Below are 21,985 nucleotides of genomic sequence, written 5' to 3' on the forward strand. Positions count from 1 at the left end.
GGAGGGAGTGGGAGGGATCGGGAACTTGGGCTTATCAGACACAACTTAGAATAGATTTACAAGGAGATCCTGCTGAATAGCATTGAGAACTATGTCTAGATACTCATGTCGCAACAGAAGAAAGGGTGGGGGAAAAAACTGTAATTGTAATGTATACATGTAAGGATAACCTGACCTCCTTGCTGTACAGTGGGAAAATTAAAAAAAAAAAAAAAATTTCTTCTTCTCTTGACCTCAGTGGAGTTCCTGGCAGCGTGTGGATATGACTTTATTGTTCCTTGGCATCTGCTAAATTCTCTTTCTTATCCTGGACACTGGCAGGGATGGTTCAGAAGGACCTGGGATAGAAATGCAGAAAAGTAAAGAGGTTTGAAAGAGAATGGATATCTGTATATGTATGATGGAGTCATTTTATTTTACAGTAGAAATGATCAGGACCTTGTAAATCAACTATACTTCAATAAAATTAAAAAAAAAAAAAAAGAACAAAGACCTAAAGGCATAAGCTATTCATAGGGTCAGCTGAATGAAGACATAATGCTTTGGTCTAGGCACGCTGGACCTGTGCAGATTGGCACGCCATTTGTACAAGCATGGTATGTCCTCAAAAGAATAAGAGAAAGAGGAACCTCATGGCCAAGTGGTTTATGAGCAGTCTTTAGCAGAATATGCATTAGCAAAGAGAACCAAGGTGCAAACCTAGGCACAGAGGGTTCCTGCAAATAGGTTTGTGCAAGCACAGTGAGAATTCACTGAAAAGCCTCACATAGATAGCTAACTCAAATGCTAATGATTGTTAAATGCCTAAAGGTCAGAGTAAAAGCTTAATCATCTACCAGCTATGTGACTTTTAAAATAATAAAAGAACTTATAAAATAATTAAAAAAAACCCTATATCTCCCAACTATAGCCCCCTCCTCACTTGGCATGAGTAAAAGCAGTGTGGTTTCTTGAGGCAGTGCTCTTGGTCCCTGAGACCTCTAGTCCCCTGGTTCCCACCTTTACTTAAGATAAATGTCTCTGTGTTTTATGTTACTTTTTTTCCTTAAGTTTCATAGCACCCGTTCTTCAGCCCCATCCTGCTGAACTGGTCTCAGCATTAGGGAATGAAACATGACATTTTGCCTAATTGCCAGAGAAAAGAATCCCTTATTTGGGAAGGAATAGTCTAAGTTCAGTTTTAACCCATTGGCCTTGAAGATGTTCAAGTTGGGATGCTCATCAAGCTGTTTTAGATAAAAGAGGTAGCAAGAGATAAATGTCAGGCAGAAACAGAAATTTAGAAGTCAGGCATTTAAAAATAATTATTCAAGTTTTAAAGGTAAATGCAATTTTATCGAGGAATAAAACAGCAAAAATAATGGCAAAATCCAGAATATTGGAATATTCCTACCATGGCGTTGGAAAGAAGAGAATAAGGAGATGGGGACAAAAGAAATATAGTTCCAAGAGAAGACAGAGAAGTCCCACAACCACCATAAAAGTCTCAGGAAAGAAAATTTTATTATTTTATTTTATTTTTTTATGTCTTTTGTCTTTTTAGGGCCGAATCCACAGCATATGGAGGTTCCCAGACTAGGGGTCTAATTGGAGCTGTAGCTGCCACCCTAAGCCAGAGCCACAGCAACACCAGATCCAAGCTGCATCTGCAACCTACAGTACAGTTCACAGCAATTCTGGATCCTTAACCCACTGAGCAAGGCCAGGGATTGAACCCGCAACCTCATGTTCCTAGTCAGATTAGTTTCCACTGCACCAAAATGGGAACTCTGGGAAAGAAAATTTTAGAAAGAAATGTTGGCCAATATTGAAATACATTGAAAAATGGCTGGAAGAAGAGGTAACCTGTGATAAATCTGTTTCATTACTAGAAAAATTTTGGTATTGTCCTCAAAGTAACCTCAATATTGCGAGGGATATAAATCCAATAAGAAATTATAAAAACTGGGAGTTTCTGTCATGGTTCAGCAGTAAGGAACCTGACTGGGATCCATGAGGATGTGGGTTTGATCCCTGGACTTGCTCAGTGGGTTAAGGATCTGACATTGCCATGAGCTGTGGTATAGGCTTCAGAAACTGTAGTGTAGGCTGGGATCGTATGTTGCTCTGGGTGTGGCACAGGCCAGCAGCTCTAGCTCTGATTCGACCCCTAGCCTGGGAACTTACAGATACTGTGGGTGAGACCTTAAAAAATGTAAAAAAAAAAAAAAGAAAAAAGAAAAAAAGAAAAAGAAAAAGCAATTATGAAAATAAAATAGCTGATAAGGATTAGATATCGGTAGTGATTTTCATACTTTAATGTGTATATGAACATGACTTTAAAATATAGATCAGAAGAAAGGAAATAAAGATTACAGCACCACGTCTATTCAACATCATTTTACAAGTCCTATATAGAGCAATTAGGCAATAAATAAATAAATAAATAAACAAATAAAACCCAAATTGGCTTAAAGATTACATCAAAAAAGGGAAACATTAGAATAAATGAATTCAGTAAAGCTATAGATTATAAAATCAATATACAAAAATACATTGAGCTTTTATACACCAATAACAAAATGTCAGAGGAGAAATAAAGAAAACAATCCCCTCTATAATTACATCCTCCTTCAAGGAAGTAAAAGTCCTAAATACTGAAAATTATAAGACATTAATGAAAGAAACTAAAGACACAAATTAATGGAAAGCTATTTCATGCTCATTGATTAGACCAATTAACATTGTAAAAATATTTATACTTCCCAATGTGAACTATAGACTCAAAGCAATGTAATCGCCATTAAATTGTATGGAACCACCAAAACAATGAATAACTAAAGCAATCTTGAGAAAGAACGACAAAGCTGGAGGAATCACACTCCCTGATTTCAACTATATTATGAAGCTATAGTAATTAAAACAGAATGGCATTGGCATAAAAACAGACATTGATCAATGGAATAGAATACAGAGCCCAGAAATAAACCCATGCATATATATTCAATTAAATTAGTGTGACTTGTTTTATTACAATATTTGCTGTGGCCTGGAAACAAAACTGTAATATCTCTCAGACCTGTATTTTTTGGTTATTAGCCATTTATCAGAATATGATTTGCAAATTATTTCTACAGTTTGTTAGGTTGCTGCTTCCTTTTATTGATGGTTCCCTTTCATGATGCATATAAAACTCATGTTTATACAGTAGACTATTAAGTGTACAGTAGCATTTTGTATTAAAAATATACACATATCTTAAGTTAAAAATACTGTATTGCTAAAAAATGCTAACCATCATCTGACAATGCAGGGTTGTGACCAACCTTCAATTTGTAAAACGTACAATATTGGCAAAGCACAATAAAGCAACATGAAATAAAACAAGGTTTGTCGGTATAACTTATAATGCGATAGCAAAAAAAATAAAAAAATGGGCATAATATCTGAATAGACGTTTTCCTAAGGCAAACAAATGGCCAACAGGTATATAAAAGATGCTTAACATCAATCATCAAGAAAATGCAAATCAAAACTACAATATCACCTCACACCTCTTAGAGTAGCTACTATAAAAAAGACTAGTAGTCCATGTTGGCAAGGATGTAGAAAAAAGGAAATCCTGTGTACTGTCTGTGGGACTATAAATTGGTATAGCCACTATGAAGACAGTATGAGAGGATCCTCAAACAAGTAAAAATAGAACTACCATATGATCCAGCAATTCCACTCCTCAGTTTTTATCTGAGGATTTCAAAAATATATCTGCAGCATTATGGACAGTGGTGAAGATATGGAAACAACTGAAGTGTTCATCAGTGGTTGAATAAAGAAACTGTAGTATATACACAATGTATATACACAACTGTGTGTATATATACACAATGTAATGCTATTCAGTCATAAAAAGTGAAACACTGTTATTTGTAACATGAATGGGCCTCAAGGGTGTTTTACTACATGAAATAAGTTAGTTCAAGACAAATACCATATCATCTCTCTTATATGTGGAAACTTAAAAAACAAAACAAAAGAAGCTCATAGATACAGAGAACAGAATGGTGGTTGCCAGTGGCAGAAGGTGGGATTGGGAGAAATAAAAAAGAATAATAATTCCATGCAAGGGGTACTCCCTTGACGTCAATCAGAACAGACTGCCAATTTTAGCATCTTCTCTGGTGGAGTGTCTTTCCTCCATTATCAGGTCCAGCATGTCCCTATCCAGGTTATGCTGGGATTTAACCCAGGGCACCCAGGGCAGGTGGTGGGCTTAAAAAAATAAATAAATAAAATAAAATAAAAAATACTCAATGCTAGTATTTCGTAAGTGCAGGAATTTGAAAAAAGGAAAAATACAAAAGGCCACTAAACATCTGAAAAGTTATCCAAATTTATATGTAATCTAAAATGAAAGTTGAACAGTCAGAAACATTTGTAAATAAAAATTTAGTCAAAGAAAAACAACAATGAGATACCAGCACACACTTCTTAGAATGGCTGTGTGTGTGTGTGTGTGTGTGTGTGTGTGTGTGTGTGCGCGTGCGCGCGCAGGCTCAGTACGTCTGATAGGTAGACTTAAATTCTGGATGTTTATAAGCTCCTAGGTAATATTACTGTAATTAGTCCAGAGACCAAACTCACATGTAGCAATACTGTAAAGTGTTTCCATTCATTTAGTAAACAACCCAAAGAGGAGAGCTAGCTTATATTTCAAGGGATTTGGAGGGTGGAGAGAAGATGGGCTACTTTGAGCTCATTAATAAAATTAAGCTAACAGGAACTAAAAATAATGCCAGAATATATTTTAGTAAACCTTCCTCTCCAGTAGAGAAACTTAACTATATTACATGTTTTTACAGGCCTAGGTTGGAATAAAAAATAACCAAAAATATTGGGTAACAGTATTGCACTGGCAGACAATATTTTACTTGTTCCATCCTGATATAGATGGATAATGATAAAGAATCAGCTTTGACAAACACTTGATTTGATAAGCAGAACTTTGAGAAGCTATTTGAGCTTTGAGAGATGCAAAAGAAATTTGTTTATATATACATATTTCTCCAAAGCTTAGATTTTATGTTTTTCCCACATTTGAACATTTTTCCCTTTTATATAAAGCATATCTGGTTTCTAAAACAGTAAAGAAAGAAGATGTAAACAGAGGTAAGTAGAAGTAAGTTATATTACTTATATAATAATTGCGACACTCAAGTAAGGTTTTAGTTCTTGAAATCATCACACAAACAGAGTAACATCTTCGCATGCTAGAAACCACGTCTTGTTTCACAGTGTGTACTGTTGCCTCAGTTGGAGGTAGGTTTGGATGGAGAATCGATCTCCAACAAGACAACATTCTTTCCTAGTTTTGTTAAAGAAAAACAAAAGTGATAAAATATTTACATTCAATAGAGTGTTCAGTTAAACAGAGGATATGTAAGTAGGCTCAAACATGATATGAAATTGAACATGCTTTTGCAAATTTTTATCTACTTTTAAACACCTGGAAGCTAGCCAAAGTACATCTGAAGAATTCATGCCAAATTAATTGTTTCCCTGGGGATGAAAAAACATAAATAAGTTGACAAAACCAATATTTATATACACTGATTGTCTGAATATATTTTCTGGATTAACTCTGGGTAAGCTATCAACACGAATACAAGTTCATCATGAACCAACCCTGTAAGAGAGACACCCACATCCAAAGTGTAAACCAGGAAATAATAACATACACCTGCTAGGAATGTGGACTAATTTCTTTCAGATACAGTACAGATGGGGCCAGACAGAAGTAAGACAGCAAGGCCACACTCACAGTTGCCCTCTTGGAGATAGCAGAATTATGAGGAGAAAGCAGGGATTGAGACCTGTGAGAAAAGGAGAAAGGGCAGGCTAGGCGCAGATGTGGAAATGACAACCATTATTTGAGAATCAGTGGTTTTCCAAAGCAGACTTTCTGGGAGCCCACCGGGCAAAAACAGTCACAGCAAACTGAAATCTGGCAGGTAGCAGGCCAATCCCCAGGACATCAATTTGTATTTAATGGTCTTCCACTTCAAAAAAAAAAAAGAAAAAAGAAAGAGAGAGGAGAGGATTAAGACACATACCTCAATAAAAAGTGCAAAGAACATGAAGATGATACTCTTTACCTACAAATATATATCACTAATATCACTAATATATAATATATAGATGTAGATATTAGTGATATATAATAATATATATTAGATTATATATTATAAAAATATATGATATATACATGATATATAGATTATATGTAATAGCCTTATATATTAGTGATGTTTATGTATTATATATGTATAATATATATGTATCACTAATATCACATATATATCATATATATATTAGGATATATTTTCACTAAGTACCAGTTATGAATCATATACTGTGTATAAGCAACCCAAAATGCCTATATCAATGAGACTCTAAAAATACAGCAAGGCACTGAAATTTTCCTATTTCACAGATGGAGAAACTGAGCCTCAGTAAAGTTAAGGACATATTGCCAAAAATTGGCAAATTCAGGATTTGAATGTAAAAGATTTTGATTCTCAAATCCTATGTTTAACACCTATTCTATATGGTCTCATCATTAACAAATGATATACAAAATCAAGTAATAATTCAACTTAACACTACTATTGATATTGAGTGTTGGCAGAGGTATAAACAGAAACTCAGTGTTGATGTGAACAAAAGTTGCTATAACTTCTATGAATAGTATTTTTAAAATGATTATCAATAGTCAAATAATCTCTTTGAGACAATTCTAAGAATTTATTCAAAAGAAAAAAGAATGGATGGACTTAAAGATCTCACTATAAAATTATTTTTCACATTTTTTAAAATGACAAATAAAAACTGAAGGTCTCAAAACAGGGTCTTGGTAAAATGCAGTATATCCAGGAGAACATTATATGACCTTGAATGACACACTGAACATTGTAAATGGGTTGGAAGGAGGACTTTCAAGGTAAAACAGGGCAAAGATATTTGTATCACTAAATTTATATATATATATATATATAAAAGTTTTAAACCAGAATGTTCTTGTACATACATGCAGTTTAAGAAAGAATTATTTTAACTACTTACTTTATTCCAGATTGGGGAGGAATAGTATGATTTATATTGGTGGGGGAATTTAAGTCTATTTCCCTTTGAGAGACTCCAAGCAGGGAATAAGAGAAGGTAAAATTTCAATTTTATGAGTTCCCATTATGGCTAAGAGGGATAAAAACCTGACTGGTATCCATGAGGATGTGGGTTCGATCCCTGGCCTCATGCATTGCTGTTGCTGTGGTACAGGTCAGGAGCTGCAGCTCCAATTCAGCCCTTAGCCTGGGAACTTCTATATGCCATAGGTGTGGCCCTAAAAAAAAAAAAGAAATTTTAGACTCTCTAAAGAACTGCATTTGGACCTGAGATTTGAATCCATGCAGTCTTAAAGACTGCTCTCTTAAGCATTACCATATTTTTTAGTTAAAGTCTACTTTTCCAGGAACAATGTGCCAAGCATTGATCTAAGTACTCTGTAAATACTGACCCATTTAGTCTAATGCTGCTGTAACCATACGTGGTTGAAACACTGTGTATGACACAACTTCATGCAGATATGAAATAGCAGACATCAAAACAGGGTCACAGAGCTGAAAAGAAGTAGAGCCAAGGCTTTCAACTTGAAATCAAATCTGACACCAGAACCAGGCTTAACCATTATGTTAAAATGCCTCCACTTTCTGTGTTCTGTCCACCACCTCCATGGCCCCTACTGCCTTACTCCATTATCCTTAAGACTCCTGGTTTGCATTGGTTTATATTATTATTTACATATCACCACTACGTTTCACCATTTTTTCTTCCATATTTTGTCACTTTAATTGCCAGACCTGTGGAGCTAAACTGGCATTTACAAAGATTTTAACACTCACTCACTAATTGTATCAAATTGCCCCATCCATCTCTTTGCTAAATCTTGTTCTCTAAATTGGCTTATTAACATCATGTTTGCTAAATTTAAAAATTTCTCTATTACTTTCATGTTTGATTAAGTGTTTAGCTTGATCTAAAATTTTTGAATTACACTTTACTTTCCTGATGATTCTGAAAGAATGCTACTTATTTTTCTGATTTTCACGTTGTTACAATTCTGGGATAGCTAGACCTCTCAGAGTGGGTCCTCTTGGTTTATTTGGACCTTTTCGATTTCAAAGAAACAAATACACACATATGATCAAACTGGACTAAAGGATTACCTGAATTCCTATTATCTGGAGTCTGAAAATTCCAGGGTTGAGCTAGAGAGAACACAGGAATCAGAATTTCAAACAGAGTCCTCAGAACTTGGTTGGAGTTTGAAGATTCTTGGCAACGCTGTTTTATTCAAGGCTTTAATATTCCTTGCACCAAATGTGGCAATGTGTTAAAAAGTATTCAATATATATTTTTCTTTTCTTCCTTACTAACATAAATACAGTTTGGTTTAGAACTGCAGTGTGTCCTGTTACATTGTATCCATGTTCCCAGGCTGTGTGATAGTAGGTAACCTTCAGCCAGCTCTTGAAATGAAAGATTTCCAGTGAGTGTAATCTAGGAATGATACTCTTTTCCTGAAATAACTGAATAGGTTGAGGTGACCTAGGTCTCAGCTCTTTATCCTTCTCATTTCTTTCTGCCTGCCTCCAGACCAAGCAGCCATTTTGTAAACATAACATAATGGGGAGAACAGAGAATGGACCTGGACACATCCTGGGTTCCTAATGTCTTTTTTTTAATTGAAATATAATTGACATATTAATGTCAGATGTACAACATAATGATTTGATATTTATATATATTGTTAAATGATTGCTGTGATAAATCTAACATCTGTCATCATATTGTAATCACAATTTTTTCCATGTAATGAAAACTTTTAAGATTTACTCTCTTGAAGTTTTTTTTTTTTTTTGTGGCACAGCAGGTGGATTTGGTATTGTCACTGCTGTGGCACAAGTTCAATACTGGACTGGGAACTTCCACATGGTGAGGGTGCAGCCAGAGGGGGAGGGGAAACGATTTACTCTATTAGTAACTTTCAAATATGCAATAGGGTGTTAATATAATCACAATATACTATGCATCACATTCCCATGACTTATAACTGGGAGTATGTATTTATTGACCTCTTTCACCTATCTGCCCCTCACCTTCCCCACTCCCACCTCTGGCAATGATCAATGTATTCTCTGTATCTATGAGCTTATTTTTAGATTTATCATATAAGTGAGATCATGCAGTACTTGTCTTACAAATTTCACATTAGCATAATGCCATCAAAGTCCATCCATGTTGTCACAAATGGCAATATTTCATTCTTTCCTATGGTAGAATCATTCTCTATCTATACAATTACGTTTTCTTTATCCACTTATTTATTAGTGGACTTTTAGGTTGTTTCCATATCTTAGCTGTTGCAAATAATGTTGCAATGAACACGGGGGTCCATATATCTTTTTGAGTTAGTGTTTTCATTTTCTTCAGATAAATACCCAGAAGTGTAATTGCTGGATCATATGGTGATTCTGCTTTCATTTTTTTTAGGAAAAAATATACTGTTTTCCATAGTGGTTGAACCAATTTGCATTCCCATCAACAGTGCAAAAGAGTCCTCTTTTCTCCACATTCTCACTAGCAGTTATTTATGGTCTCTTTGATAACAGTCATTCTAATAAGCGTGAGGTAATATATCATCAGGTTTTTGATTTGAATTTCCCTGATTACTGATGATGCTGAACATCTGATGATCTGTATGTCTTCACTGGAAAAATGTCTACTCAGATCTTCTGCCCATTGTTGAATCATACTGTTTGTTTTTTTGCTTGAGTTGTATGATTTATTTATATATTTTGATATTAAACATTATCAGATATTTTACAATAATTTTTAATGACAATGCTAGCACTGAACTTGCTTTGCCTTATGCGCTAGTAATTACAAGAGAACAAAGAAACATTCTTTCTTTAAGAGACTAAAGCTGAATTTCTGGTACACAGAGAACACAAAATCCTAAATGACATGGGAACTTTACACAAAATTTAAAAAGAAAGCTTTCACTTTCAGAATTTTGAAGTTCAGTCCTTTTTTTACATTTTTTTTAATGTTTTAAATTTTTTATTGAAGTGTAGTGGGTTTGAAGTTCAGTCTTATTCATTCTGTTGGGTGATAGGCTCATTCCTAAACAAACAACAATATTTGGGGGGAAGCCAGACTTACATTCTCAACCACCGAGTCTAGGATGGAATTAGCTTTACCTGAACCAAAGAGACTACAAATAAAATACACACACACACACACACGCACACCAGGGTGTCATTATGAGGAGAATAGTAACTATATACTAGAGAGGTTAAAAACACTCTGCCAGGTAAGAAAGTGTGTGTATGTAAGATAATTAAATTTTACTTAACTTCAGCTGACAAATATCAGTAGCACAAGTTGCAATTCATAGTTTCTCCTCTAACTTGTCTCACTAAAGGCAAGCTTTAGCAGAGATGGAATGCCTGTGTAATTTCTAGCTTCTACTCTAACCTAAGTATTGTCAAAGTTCAGGACTTTTCTACAACCAGCTCATACACTTATCTGTTTGCTCAAAATATTTGGTTTTATTCCTCAGTTTGTACATTGTTATTTCAAAAATCTAGTTCCCAGCTTAATCTGGCACAAATCTGGCACATTCATTTAAGTATTGAGGTTGCCAGTTTTGGTGCTTCTCAAATTTGGTTAAAATGGAGTTGTTCACTTGTTTTTTTAATCATCATTTCTGCTTATTGTTCATATTGCTACTAGTTCTAATTAGGAGATGACAAGAAATCTTTACTCTACCATCTTAAACCAAAAGTACACCATATACTGTTTACATTCACAAAGAAGACATATCTTACTCTTGAATTTATGTTCTAGATTTCAGACTGCTTTATACTTAATATAAACATAAACACTTCTAAATTATAACTTTTAATCATTTCCATTCTATTTTCAGACCATCAAAAGCAATTTTGTCAGAAGATAAAATCCAGTAGTCTTACCTTGGAATGCACATATTATCAAAGAAAATTCAACCGCACAGCGTCTCCAATTCTTCTCCGTGTTTCTCCACGATTATGAGTGTACACAAGCTATATTTATAATGTTCTATCTAAAAGGTTTACTTTATTTAAAACATTCTTTGGTCAATCAACAATATGTCAATATTTATAGGCCAATACCATGGAAAAGATTCCTTCATTGACTCTCCAGCCAGATATTACTTTCAATTTATATGTTACTCTGACATTTAGCATACTGTTTCACATTTATTTAAATATTTGTATTTTATGTTGAAATGTCTTTCCCTCTCTGGAAGATCTCCTTAAAGGTGGCATCTTTCTAGTCTTTAGGAATACTTTCACTTTCATGGTGACTCAAGTTAGCAAGTATTCAGCAATTATTCTTTGAATTACAATTTTAAAGTTAAAAAAAAAAAACAGCTGTATGAACTTCTGTACAAGTAAAGAAAGAATCAGTTTTGTTATTCCAAGTTCCAACTTAACCTTTAACTTGTAATCATCCTGAAGAGCCTAAATAAAATTGACAGGAAAACTAGAGATTCATGTCAACAGCATAAACCTGAATAAGGAGCTATATGTTTATGGGAAATTAGGAGGAAAAAAAGCACTGTAAGGATTCTGTTTGATTTCCCACTCCAGATACCCTGAATAAGTAGTGATCAGACTCTTGGAAACTTGAAACTGCAGCACATGTACCTTCATCAGAGAGATAGCTTTGAGCTAATGTTTTCCAAATCTACACCCCCTCTAGATCTCTTTTATGAGCTCCTGTTCTGCATTTTATATATTGTCAGAAGATACAGTCATTAAATGCCTACTCTTATAGGAAAGTCATATCAAAAACAAATGCACTATCTTTCCCCATTTCACAATTATGTTTCCTCTAACATTTTCCATCTACCTTATTTGGTTAGACAAATATTCCAGATATCTAATCTGCATGTAAAACAATAATTATTTTGCTTACAGATATGTTGTCTGGGCTGGTGCCTCAGCCAGACCAACCTGTTTCTATCCCACTTTGTATAAGCTGTGGAAACTTGAAGCCTATAGCCTGGAATTACCTGAAATATTATTTACTTAAATGCCAGTGCCTAAACTGGGATGCTTTTGCTAGGAAGCCTTGGCTGAGCAACAAAATGGCCAGGACTCCTTATGTCTCTCTCTATTTCCATATGATTTTCCAAGATAGCATTTTCAATGTAGTTAAATGTTACAGGGACACTCAGGCTTCAAAGCTCTGTTATAAGACTCAACCAAAGGGAAGTTGTATCCTTAATATGACTCTATCTTGGAATTTACATAGTAGGGATTCCATGATACTTTTTGGTTTTTAACAGTCTCAAGCTTCTTCCCTGATTCAAAAAGAGGGACCATAGACACCATTTGTCCATGAAAGAAAATGTGATGTTTCACTGGAAATACTGCTATTGCCATTGCTAAAAAATACAATTTGTCACAGCAAACTTATTTTGCTCTCAGAGATTTGCTGATAACTGCAATTGTTTGTAGTAGTACTCTATAATTATTCATTGTCCTTCAAGAAGGATTAATCTTTGAGAATAAATTAATAATAATTATTTTGGGCTATGGATGTTCCTATGCTTAATAACTATTACTGTTGTTTTCAAAATTTCTATCTGCTTTCACTTTTGCCTCTTTCTTTTTAAAATTACTATTACATAGGTTTATTATTTATTTTAAAGGAAAGTGCAAGATATAATATGTACCTATTTAATTGATACTCATAATGACAGTGACATATTTTTCATATTTTCTTTGAATAGTTTATACATTTATTTCATTCTCATTTTCACTTGGCTCTCTCTTTCACTAAAACTTTAGGCATGAATGAAAAATTTTCTGATTATTTTCCCCAGCACATTTATCCCTTCCTCTGTAATCTACCTAAAAAAAATCATTTTTGAATATAGTATAAGGTATGAAAATTGTATATTCCCATTTGGATAAAAATCATCACAGCATGACTTATCATATATCTATCCTGTCACTAATATTTTAATTAGCTTAAGATACAACTTCTACATAAAAAAGTTCAACATACAATTTGAAAGTACTGACAAATGAATGTAGTCATGTAACTATAACAATATAGGAAATTTCTATAACCCCTAAATTTCCCTTGCACCTGATTCAGTTACCCTCTCCAATCTCATCCCTCAGAAAGTACTGATTAAACTTTCTAGCCCACGCTTTTGTCTCTTTTGGAAATTCACATAAATGGAATCATGAGTATATATCATGTATGTATGGTTGCTTATACTTAAATGCATTGCTTTGGATATTCACACATCTATGTTGCTGTTCTAGATCAATAGTCCACTCCTTTTAATTATTGAGTTCTACTGATGACAAAGATATACCATATTTTTTAAGCATTTGCCAGTTGATGGATGTTTTGATTCTTTAATGTTTTTAACTATTATGAATTAAGCTGCTATTGGGAATAGTCACAAATGTTTATATAAATACGTATTTTCTGACTGAGTAGATACTTATTTCTCAGGTCCCCAGATTCCTAAGTGCATACTCAAATTTATAAGAAATTACCGAACTGTTTTCTAAAATGGCCCATCAAAAACAGATGGGGTTCCAGTTTATATCTTTTTTCTTTTTTTATTTATTTATTTATTTATTTTGTCTTTTGTCTTTTTGTTGTTGTTGTTGTTATTGTTGCTATTTCTTGGGCCGCTCCCGCGGCATATGGAGGTTCCCAGGCTAGGGGTCGAATCGGAGCTGTAGCCACTGGCCTACACCAGAGCCACAGCAACGCGGGATCCGAGCCGCATCTGCAACCTACACCACAGCTCACGGCAACGCCGGATTGTTAACCCACTGAGCAAGGGCAGGGACCGAACCCGCAACCTCATGGTTCCTAGTGGGATTTGTTAACCACTGCGCCACGACGGGAACTCCCCCAGTTTATATCTTTACCAACATGTGTATGGTATGCTATTTCAAATGTAGCCATTCTAATGGATGTGTTGTAGTATCCTATTATGATTTTATTTTGCATTTTTGTCATGATAGATTATTTTTGAGCATCTTTTCATGTGTTTTCCTACTATTTGTATATCTTCCCTAGTCAAGAGTCTGTTCATCTTTTGTTTCTTGTTAATCAAGTGATTCGTCTTAATTGTAAGGAAGAGCCTTCATTAGTAGTTTTGCAATCATTTTTCCACACTGTGTAATTAGTTTTCATTTTATCAACAGTATCTTTAAAAAACGGTTTTAATTTCGGTGAAGTCTACGTAGAAATTTGAAAGATGAAATAGTCAGGATTTTCTTACCCCGCATTAAAAAAATTTTGCTGAGAATATTTTCAGAATTCAATAGATCATATCAAAAATGATAAATCAAAAAATCACATTATAAGAATTTTTCTTAAAAATATAAAATAGACTCACGCCAAGACATATTATAATTAGTGTCAAAAATAAAATACAAAGAGAGAATCTTAAAAGCAGAAAGAAAAACAACTTGTTATGTATTTTGTACAAGGGAACCTAGGTAGGACAATAAGAAGAATTTTCAGCAGAAACCTTGCAAGTCAGAAGGGAGTGAGTAGCACAACATATTCAGAGTGCTGACAGAAACAAACAGTCAACCAAGAATACTCTACCCAGAAAAGTTGTCATTCAAAATTGAAGGGGAGATGAAGACTTTTCCATAGAAGCAAAGACTAAAGGAGTTTATCACCACTAGATCAGTCTTACAAGAAATGTTAAAGGGAGTTTTTTTAAGAGAAAACAAAAGAGCACTACTTAGTAAAAAGAAAACATATACAAGTACAAATCTCAATGGAAAAGGTATAGTAATATTCAGTAAAGTTATTAATAAGTGAGTTAATCAGTAATAAAGCTAGTATTAAGGTTAAAAGGTAAAAATAGTAAAATAACTAACTATGATAAATTTTAATGGATACATAAGACAAAATACATAAATTTTGTCATCAAAAACAAAATTACAAAATTACAGGGGGGAGTAAAAATGCAGACCTACAGAATGTGTTCAAACATAAGTTATTATCAACCTAAAATAGCCTCTTACAAGTTGTTTTGTGTAATCCTCATGGTAGTCACAAAGCAGGAATCTATGGTATACATACAAAAAATAAAGAGAAAGGAATCTAAGAATACCATGACAGAAAAATATCAAGTCAAAAATGAAGTGAGCAAGCGAAGAAGAAAGTAACAAAGGAACCATGAAAGAGCTGGACAACAAGGAAATGGCAATGACTACATACCTATGAATAATTACTTTAAATGTAAATGGACAATTTCCCCAATTAAAAGACATAAAGTGTTTGAATGGACTTAAAAAAAAATCCATCTAAATGCTGCCTACAAGAGATTCACTTCAGAAGTAAGGACACACACAGAGTGAATGTGAAGGAATGAAAAAAGATATTGCATGAAAATGGAAACCAAAAAACAGCTAGGGTAGCTATACATATATCAGACAAAATAAACTTTTAGTAAGAGACAAAGTCATTATATAATGATTAAAAAGGTCAATCCAGAAGAGGATATAAAATATTCAAGTATTAATTTGACATAGGAATGTGGTGTGTGTGTGTATACACAAAATAAATATTAACAGACCTAAAGAGAGAAATAGTAGAGAACAGCAATTCTTTACTATACTATAATAGTAGGGAACTTCAATATTCAACTTTCATGGACAAATGGATAAATCCTTCAGACAGAAATTAATAAAGAAACAGTGGTCTTAAAGGACACATTAGATCAGATAAACCTAACAAATATACAGAACACGAATGTAAAACAACAAAAATATGCATTCTTTTCAAGCATATGTGGAATTCTCTGAGGTAGATCATACATTTTAGGCACACTCTAGGACACAAATTTTAAGAAGGCCAAAATCATATCAAGTATCTTTTCTGATCGCAATGGTATTTAACTAGAAATTAATTACAAAACAAAAGAAAAAACTGACAGATATGTGGGGATTAAATAACATGGTATTGAACAATCAGTGGCCCAAAGAGGAAATCAAAGGATATATCAAAATACACCTTGAGACAAATAAAAATAAAAACATAATATACCAAAACTTACAGGGACAAGGACAAGACAGCTTCACAGGGGGATTATACTAAATATATAAAGAAGAGCTAATACCTATTCTTCTCAAACTATTCCTCAAAATTGAAGAGGATGGAACACTCTCAAATTCATTCTCTGAGGACATCATTATCCTGATACAAAACTAGACAATGCCATTACAAAAAAGAATATTACAAATATCTCTGAAGAATTTAGATGCAAAAACCCTAAACAAAGTATTAGCAAACCAAATTCAACAATACATTAAAAGAATCATACCATATGATTAAGTAGGATTATTCCAGGGACTCACATTAACAAAATAAAGGGTAAAAATCATATGAACATCTCTACAGATGCAGAAAAACATTTGAGAAAATTCAAAATTCACTTATAACAACTCTTAATAAAGTGGGTATAGAGGGAATGTACCTCAATATAATAAAGACCATACATGACAAACCTGCAGCTAACATTATACTGGACAGTGAAAAGCTGAGGCCTTCTATGAGGCCTTCTATGACAATGAAGCCTACTTTCAGCATTTTTATGCAACACAGTATAGGAATTCCTGCCCAGATCAATTAGGTAAAGATAGAAATAAAAGACATCTAAGTAAGAAAGGCAAAAGTACTGTTACTTGTGTAAAGAATATGATATAATAAATAGAAAATCTAAAGACCTAATTAAAAAACTGTTAGAACTCTTAAAGTCATTAAAGTTGTAGTACACAAAATCTTTACTCAAAAATATGTTGTATTTCTATACACTAACAACAAAAATCTGAAAAAGAAATTGAGAAAATAATCTCATTTACAATTTTATCAAAGAGAATAAAATACCAAAGAATAATTTTAACCAAGGAGGTGAAAGACCTATACACTGAAGAAATTGATGAAATAAATTTTAAAAAGATACTCCATGTCTGTGGATTAGAAGAATTAATATTATTAAAATGTACATACTCTCCAAAGCAATCTACAGATTCAATGTAAATCCTACCAAAATCCCATTGGCATTTTTTATAGAAAAAGAATAAACAATTTTAAAATTTGTGTGAAAATTCAAAAGACCCCAAATGGTCAAAAGAATCCCAAGAAAAAATAAAATAGCTAGAGGAATCATATTCTGAATTCAAAATATATTACAAAGCTATAGTAATCAAAATAGTATCGTATTGGTATAGAAACAGAAACATAAATCAATGTAACAGAATAGAGAGCACAGAAATAAACTCACACATATATGGTCAATTAATTTATGACAACGGAGTTAAGAATATACAATGGGGAAAGTTATTGAATATACAATTGGGGAAAGTTATTGATAAATGATGCTGGAAACCTGGGCAGCCACATACAAAATGATGAAAATAGACCATTATCCATACACAAAAGTTAACTCAAAAAGTATTAAAGTCTTGACCATAAATCCTAAAACTGTAGAAAGCTCCTAGAAGAAAACATAGGTGGCAACCAGCTTAATTTGGGACTTAGTGATAATTTTCTGGATTTGACACCAAAAGCAAGGACAATGAGGGCAAAAATGAACAAGTGGGACTACATCAAACTAAAAAGCTTTTACACAGCAAAAGAAACCATCAACAAAATAAAAAGCAACCTATATAATGGAAGAAAATATCTGCAAATCATGTATCTAATAAGAGGTTAATGTGCAAAATACATAATGAATTCATATAACTCAATAACAAAAAAGCAAACAATCTGATTATAAAATGGGCAGAAGACCTGAATAGACATTCTTCCAAAGAAGATGTATAGATGCCCAACAGGTACATGAAAAGGTGTTCAACATCACCAATCATTAGGGAAATGCAAATCAAAACCACAGTGAGATAACATCTCACACCTACCAAAATGATGAGAAATAACAAGTATTGGGGAGGACATGGAGTAAAGGGAACAATTATGCCCAACTGGTGAGAATGCAAATTAATAAAGCCACTATGGAAAACAGTGTGAAAGTTTCTCAACAACTCAGAAACAGCAATTCCACCTCTGGGCATTTATCCAAAGAAAACAAAAACACTAACTTGGAAAGCTATATGTACCCCCATATTTACTGCAGTGTTATTTACAATAGCTAAGACAGGGAAAGAATATGAACATCTGGTGGATAAACAAAGAAAATATGGCATATATATATCACATGTATACAAACAATGGAATATTATTCAGCCATAAACAGAAGGAAATCTTCCCATGTGCAACATGGATAGGCCTTGATAGTATTATACTAAATTAAATAAGTGAGACAAAGTCAAATGCCATATGATCTCACATAATGTGGAATCTTAAAAAAAAAAAAAAAAAAAAAACACTAAGGATCTCATTTATACATGGAATCTTTAAAACAGAAACAAAAACCAGAAAATGAAGGCTCACAGATACAGAGAACAGATTGGTGGTTGCCAGAGGAAGAGGTTCAGTGTTGGTAAAATGTGTGAAGGGGATCAAAAGTTACAAATTTCCAGTTATAAAATAAATAAGCCATGAAGATATAATGTACAGCATGGTGACTATAGTTCATAATACTGTACTGCATATCTGTAAGTTGCTAGTAGAGTTTAAAAGTTATTACAAGAAAAAATATTAACTAAGTATGGTGACAGATGAGATAAATGACAACTCAACATTAATTTTATGTTTTTAAACAAATATCTTTATAGAAATATGAGAAGAGTTTACCATGTGAAAGAAATAAATTGGAAAGTTCAAAACTCGACTCAGATATAAAGGAAAATTATAATATGTACAAAAACAGTTTTGTGGAAGAATATGAGACAGTGAAGAGATTAAAAATAGTCAAATAAACCTATAAACAAAAATAAATATAATAGATCCGAATTAAAATTATATAACTTCAAAAACTACAAAAATTAGGTCAGAATAAGACTGTGAATGGAAACATTCATTGCAAGTCAAAAAAGAGCTATGTATCCAAGAAACTGTAAAGGAAAAAAATAAGAGATCAGGATTATACATCCAGTTAATGTCCTTCAAGAATCAAGGCAATATTAATAGTTTAAATATGAAATAAATCAGGGAATAATATTCTCATGAATGCTACTAGAGGATTCTACTATAGAATAAACTTAATCCAGCAAAAAGATTAGTGATAAAACTTCAGTAGATGACTGATGGCGATCTTTGAATATATTTGATTATAAACCTAAAACAATATACATTTTAGGAAGCTGTGGGAAGAAAGGTAAATATATGTTCTGACAAAGTAGAAATGTTAGACTGAAAAAGAGAAAAAAAAGAAAGAAGAAAGTAGATTTTTTAAAAAATTTTTGCTGTGTAGATAATAGATGGGAGTCAGGGTCAAAATAAGTCATTTTAAGCTGGAAAACTGATCAGTAGGAATGAAGGAAAATGGAGCCCTAAAGCAGAAGTAAGCAAACTTCATCACTCAGGCCACATCTTTCCCTTAAATAGTTTAATCTGGGGTCATGTCAATTTATTTCTTTATTATCTATGATTACTTCTAAACTGCATTTATACAAGTTTTGCCATTGGACAGGAAAACTGTATAACCTATAAAGTCAGAAGTATTTACTATATGCCCCTTCCTGAAAAAGTTTGTGAACTCTAATCTTAGAGTATCATGAAAGTTATTGATATAAAGATAAGCACTAAGAAATTATACATATACATACATATATATATATATCTTCCTAAATACCAAAATATATTAAAAATAAAGTATGACAGTTCAAATCAAACCTATTAGTCATAACAACAAATATAACTGGGTGTAATGCATCTATTGAAATATTTTCTGATTACCTTTAGGCAAAACTTAATTCTAGGCTGTACTTAAAAGAGACACTTAAGATGATACAGAGACTAAAATAAAGGGATGGACAAAGACTTATCTGGTAAATAAAGCAATAAATAACAGAGTGTTTCAACCCTTATATCATACAGGTAAATTTCAGGTCAAAAGTATTACAGAAGAAAAAGGACACTTTAAAACACTGAAGACCACAGATCAAGATGACAACATAATAATATTCATACACCAAATATCTACATCTATATACCAAAAAACAAAGCAATCATTTGGTTTCTGGCTCCTGAAGATTAAGAAATGATGTACTTGAGTTAGGCCAGACCCAGATAGCTTGTCAGGATTTGAAAATTACTACTAATAAAGTTTTCAATATGATCCAAAATTTCTTTCACTTCATTTTATTTGGTTTGCAAGAAGCAGTGTAATGAATACGTACTGACCCCACATTCTGTATTCTCTTATGAGATGGTCACTCAGATGTGTCCCCAGGAAGTTAAAGAGAAAAGGCTCAGGAAAAAAAAAGAAATTATACTTGGGTCCCAGAGACAGGAGACAAGGGTGCTCAGGAAAAACGATGACCAGAACTGAGGGAAAGCATTAGGCCAGAGCTTTTTGGAGTTCCTGCTCTATGGCATGAGGGTTAAGTATCCAGTGTTATCTGTGTTGGTGTAGGTTTGACCCCTGGCTGGTGCAGTAGGTTACATATCCAGGATTGTGGCAGTTTGGATTTGAACCCTGGCCCAAGAACTTCCATAAACCACAAGTGTGGAAAAAATAAAAAAATAAATTAAAAAATGGAGGCTTCCATGGGAAAGGCAAGGCAGACAGGATAAACAGCTAGAACTGGCTAGTCTGAATAATTTAATGGGGCTTCAGGCTATGTGTGGTTCCTGGTTGCCTACTCCCTGTCCCTGGGAGGACTAAACTAAAGGAATATTGCCTCCAGGGGTGCCTGAGTCAAACAGAACAAGTGTGGCTCTGGTTTAATTTGCATATCACAAACTCTTGGGTCAACACTTTGCTATCCCTCACAAATGGCCAGCTGGGGGAGGGGCAGTTTCTCCCCTGCCAAAAAGTTTTCCTAAGATGTCAAAATACACAGAAAACTTTAAATAATACAATACACCCATTAGCATGGGCCAAAAGAGGGTCAGAGCACTTGGAGTTTAAATGCCCTGTCTTTATTCTCCCCACTTTTAAATGTAGAAGTCAAGAAAGAACTCTAGAACTTGCAACTCTTCTAGAAAAACGCCCACTCTACCTACCTCTTAACCACCAATCTCTGTACTGAATCCACTATCCACCACTCTGTATCCAGTTTCCCTCCGGCATCACAAAAATTTAAAGAACCCCAGGTCTTCATCTTCTGAATTACCATGTACAATTGTTGGCTGTTTTCTCTCACAGACTTCACAGAACCAGACCAAGAGGTGAAGCAGATACCCCACATCCTTCTTACTGCTGCTTCTAGATCCTTCTCCCATCATTTTCCCTAACCCTATTTTATATTTTATTTCATTAGATTACAGCACCTCTGCTTGTTTCTCTCATCTCCTACCTCTCCAAACAACCATTCTTCAGTACTCCTGCTCCTAGTTTATTATTACAACAGCTGTCACAACTTCAGGTGATTTCAGTATTTATAAGAGAATCATCTGGCCCAGCATTTCGTGCACCCCATCATTAGTGATTTTACCTTTCACCTGACCTCAGGCACCCACTCTCAGGATCATGATGTATATTTTATCATTATCAACAGCTGCAAACTCCCATAATTTAGATTTTCAAATACCCAACTTTCTTTCCATCTCATTTCTCTCTACTTTCTAACCCAGCAACTATAACCCACTGATAGTACCAGATTTTAAGGTCTCATCTCCCCCTCTCATGTATTAACTTCTTTATCCAATTTACCTACTGTAGTTCCGCGTTACACTCACTTTAAAGCACGTACGTATCTTTCTGGCTCCAGGCCTCTTTTGG

The 21,985-nt window shown here is 33.8% G+C and overlaps 1 long non-coding RNA gene across 1 annotated transcript; it reads right to left on the reverse strand.

Annotated features, from left to right (window-relative positions):
• Positions 1 to 2,277: 2,277 nt before the first annotated feature.
• Positions 2,278 to 21,589, reverse strand: LOC146397800 (uncharacterized). The gene is made up of 4 exons (XR_014825327.1): positions 21,268 to 21,589; positions 8,259 to 8,300; positions 7,550 to 7,652; positions 2,278 to 6,035 (listed from the first exon to the last, which is right to left on the reverse strand). It is a non-coding gene; the product is annotated as an uncharacterized LOC146397800 (long non-coding RNA).
• Positions 21,590 to 21,985: the final 396 nt, after the last annotated feature.

Source organism: Sus scrofa, chromosome 13 (assembly GCF_054392235.1).
Source record: "Sus scrofa isolate SSC_HxYL_T2T_F1_AM1 chromosome 13, Sscrofa_HxYL_maternal_Yorkshire_Landrace_v2.0, whole genome shotgun sequence".
Classification (NCBI taxonomy): Eukaryota; Metazoa; Chordata; class Mammalia; order Artiodactyla; family Suidae; genus Sus; species Sus scrofa.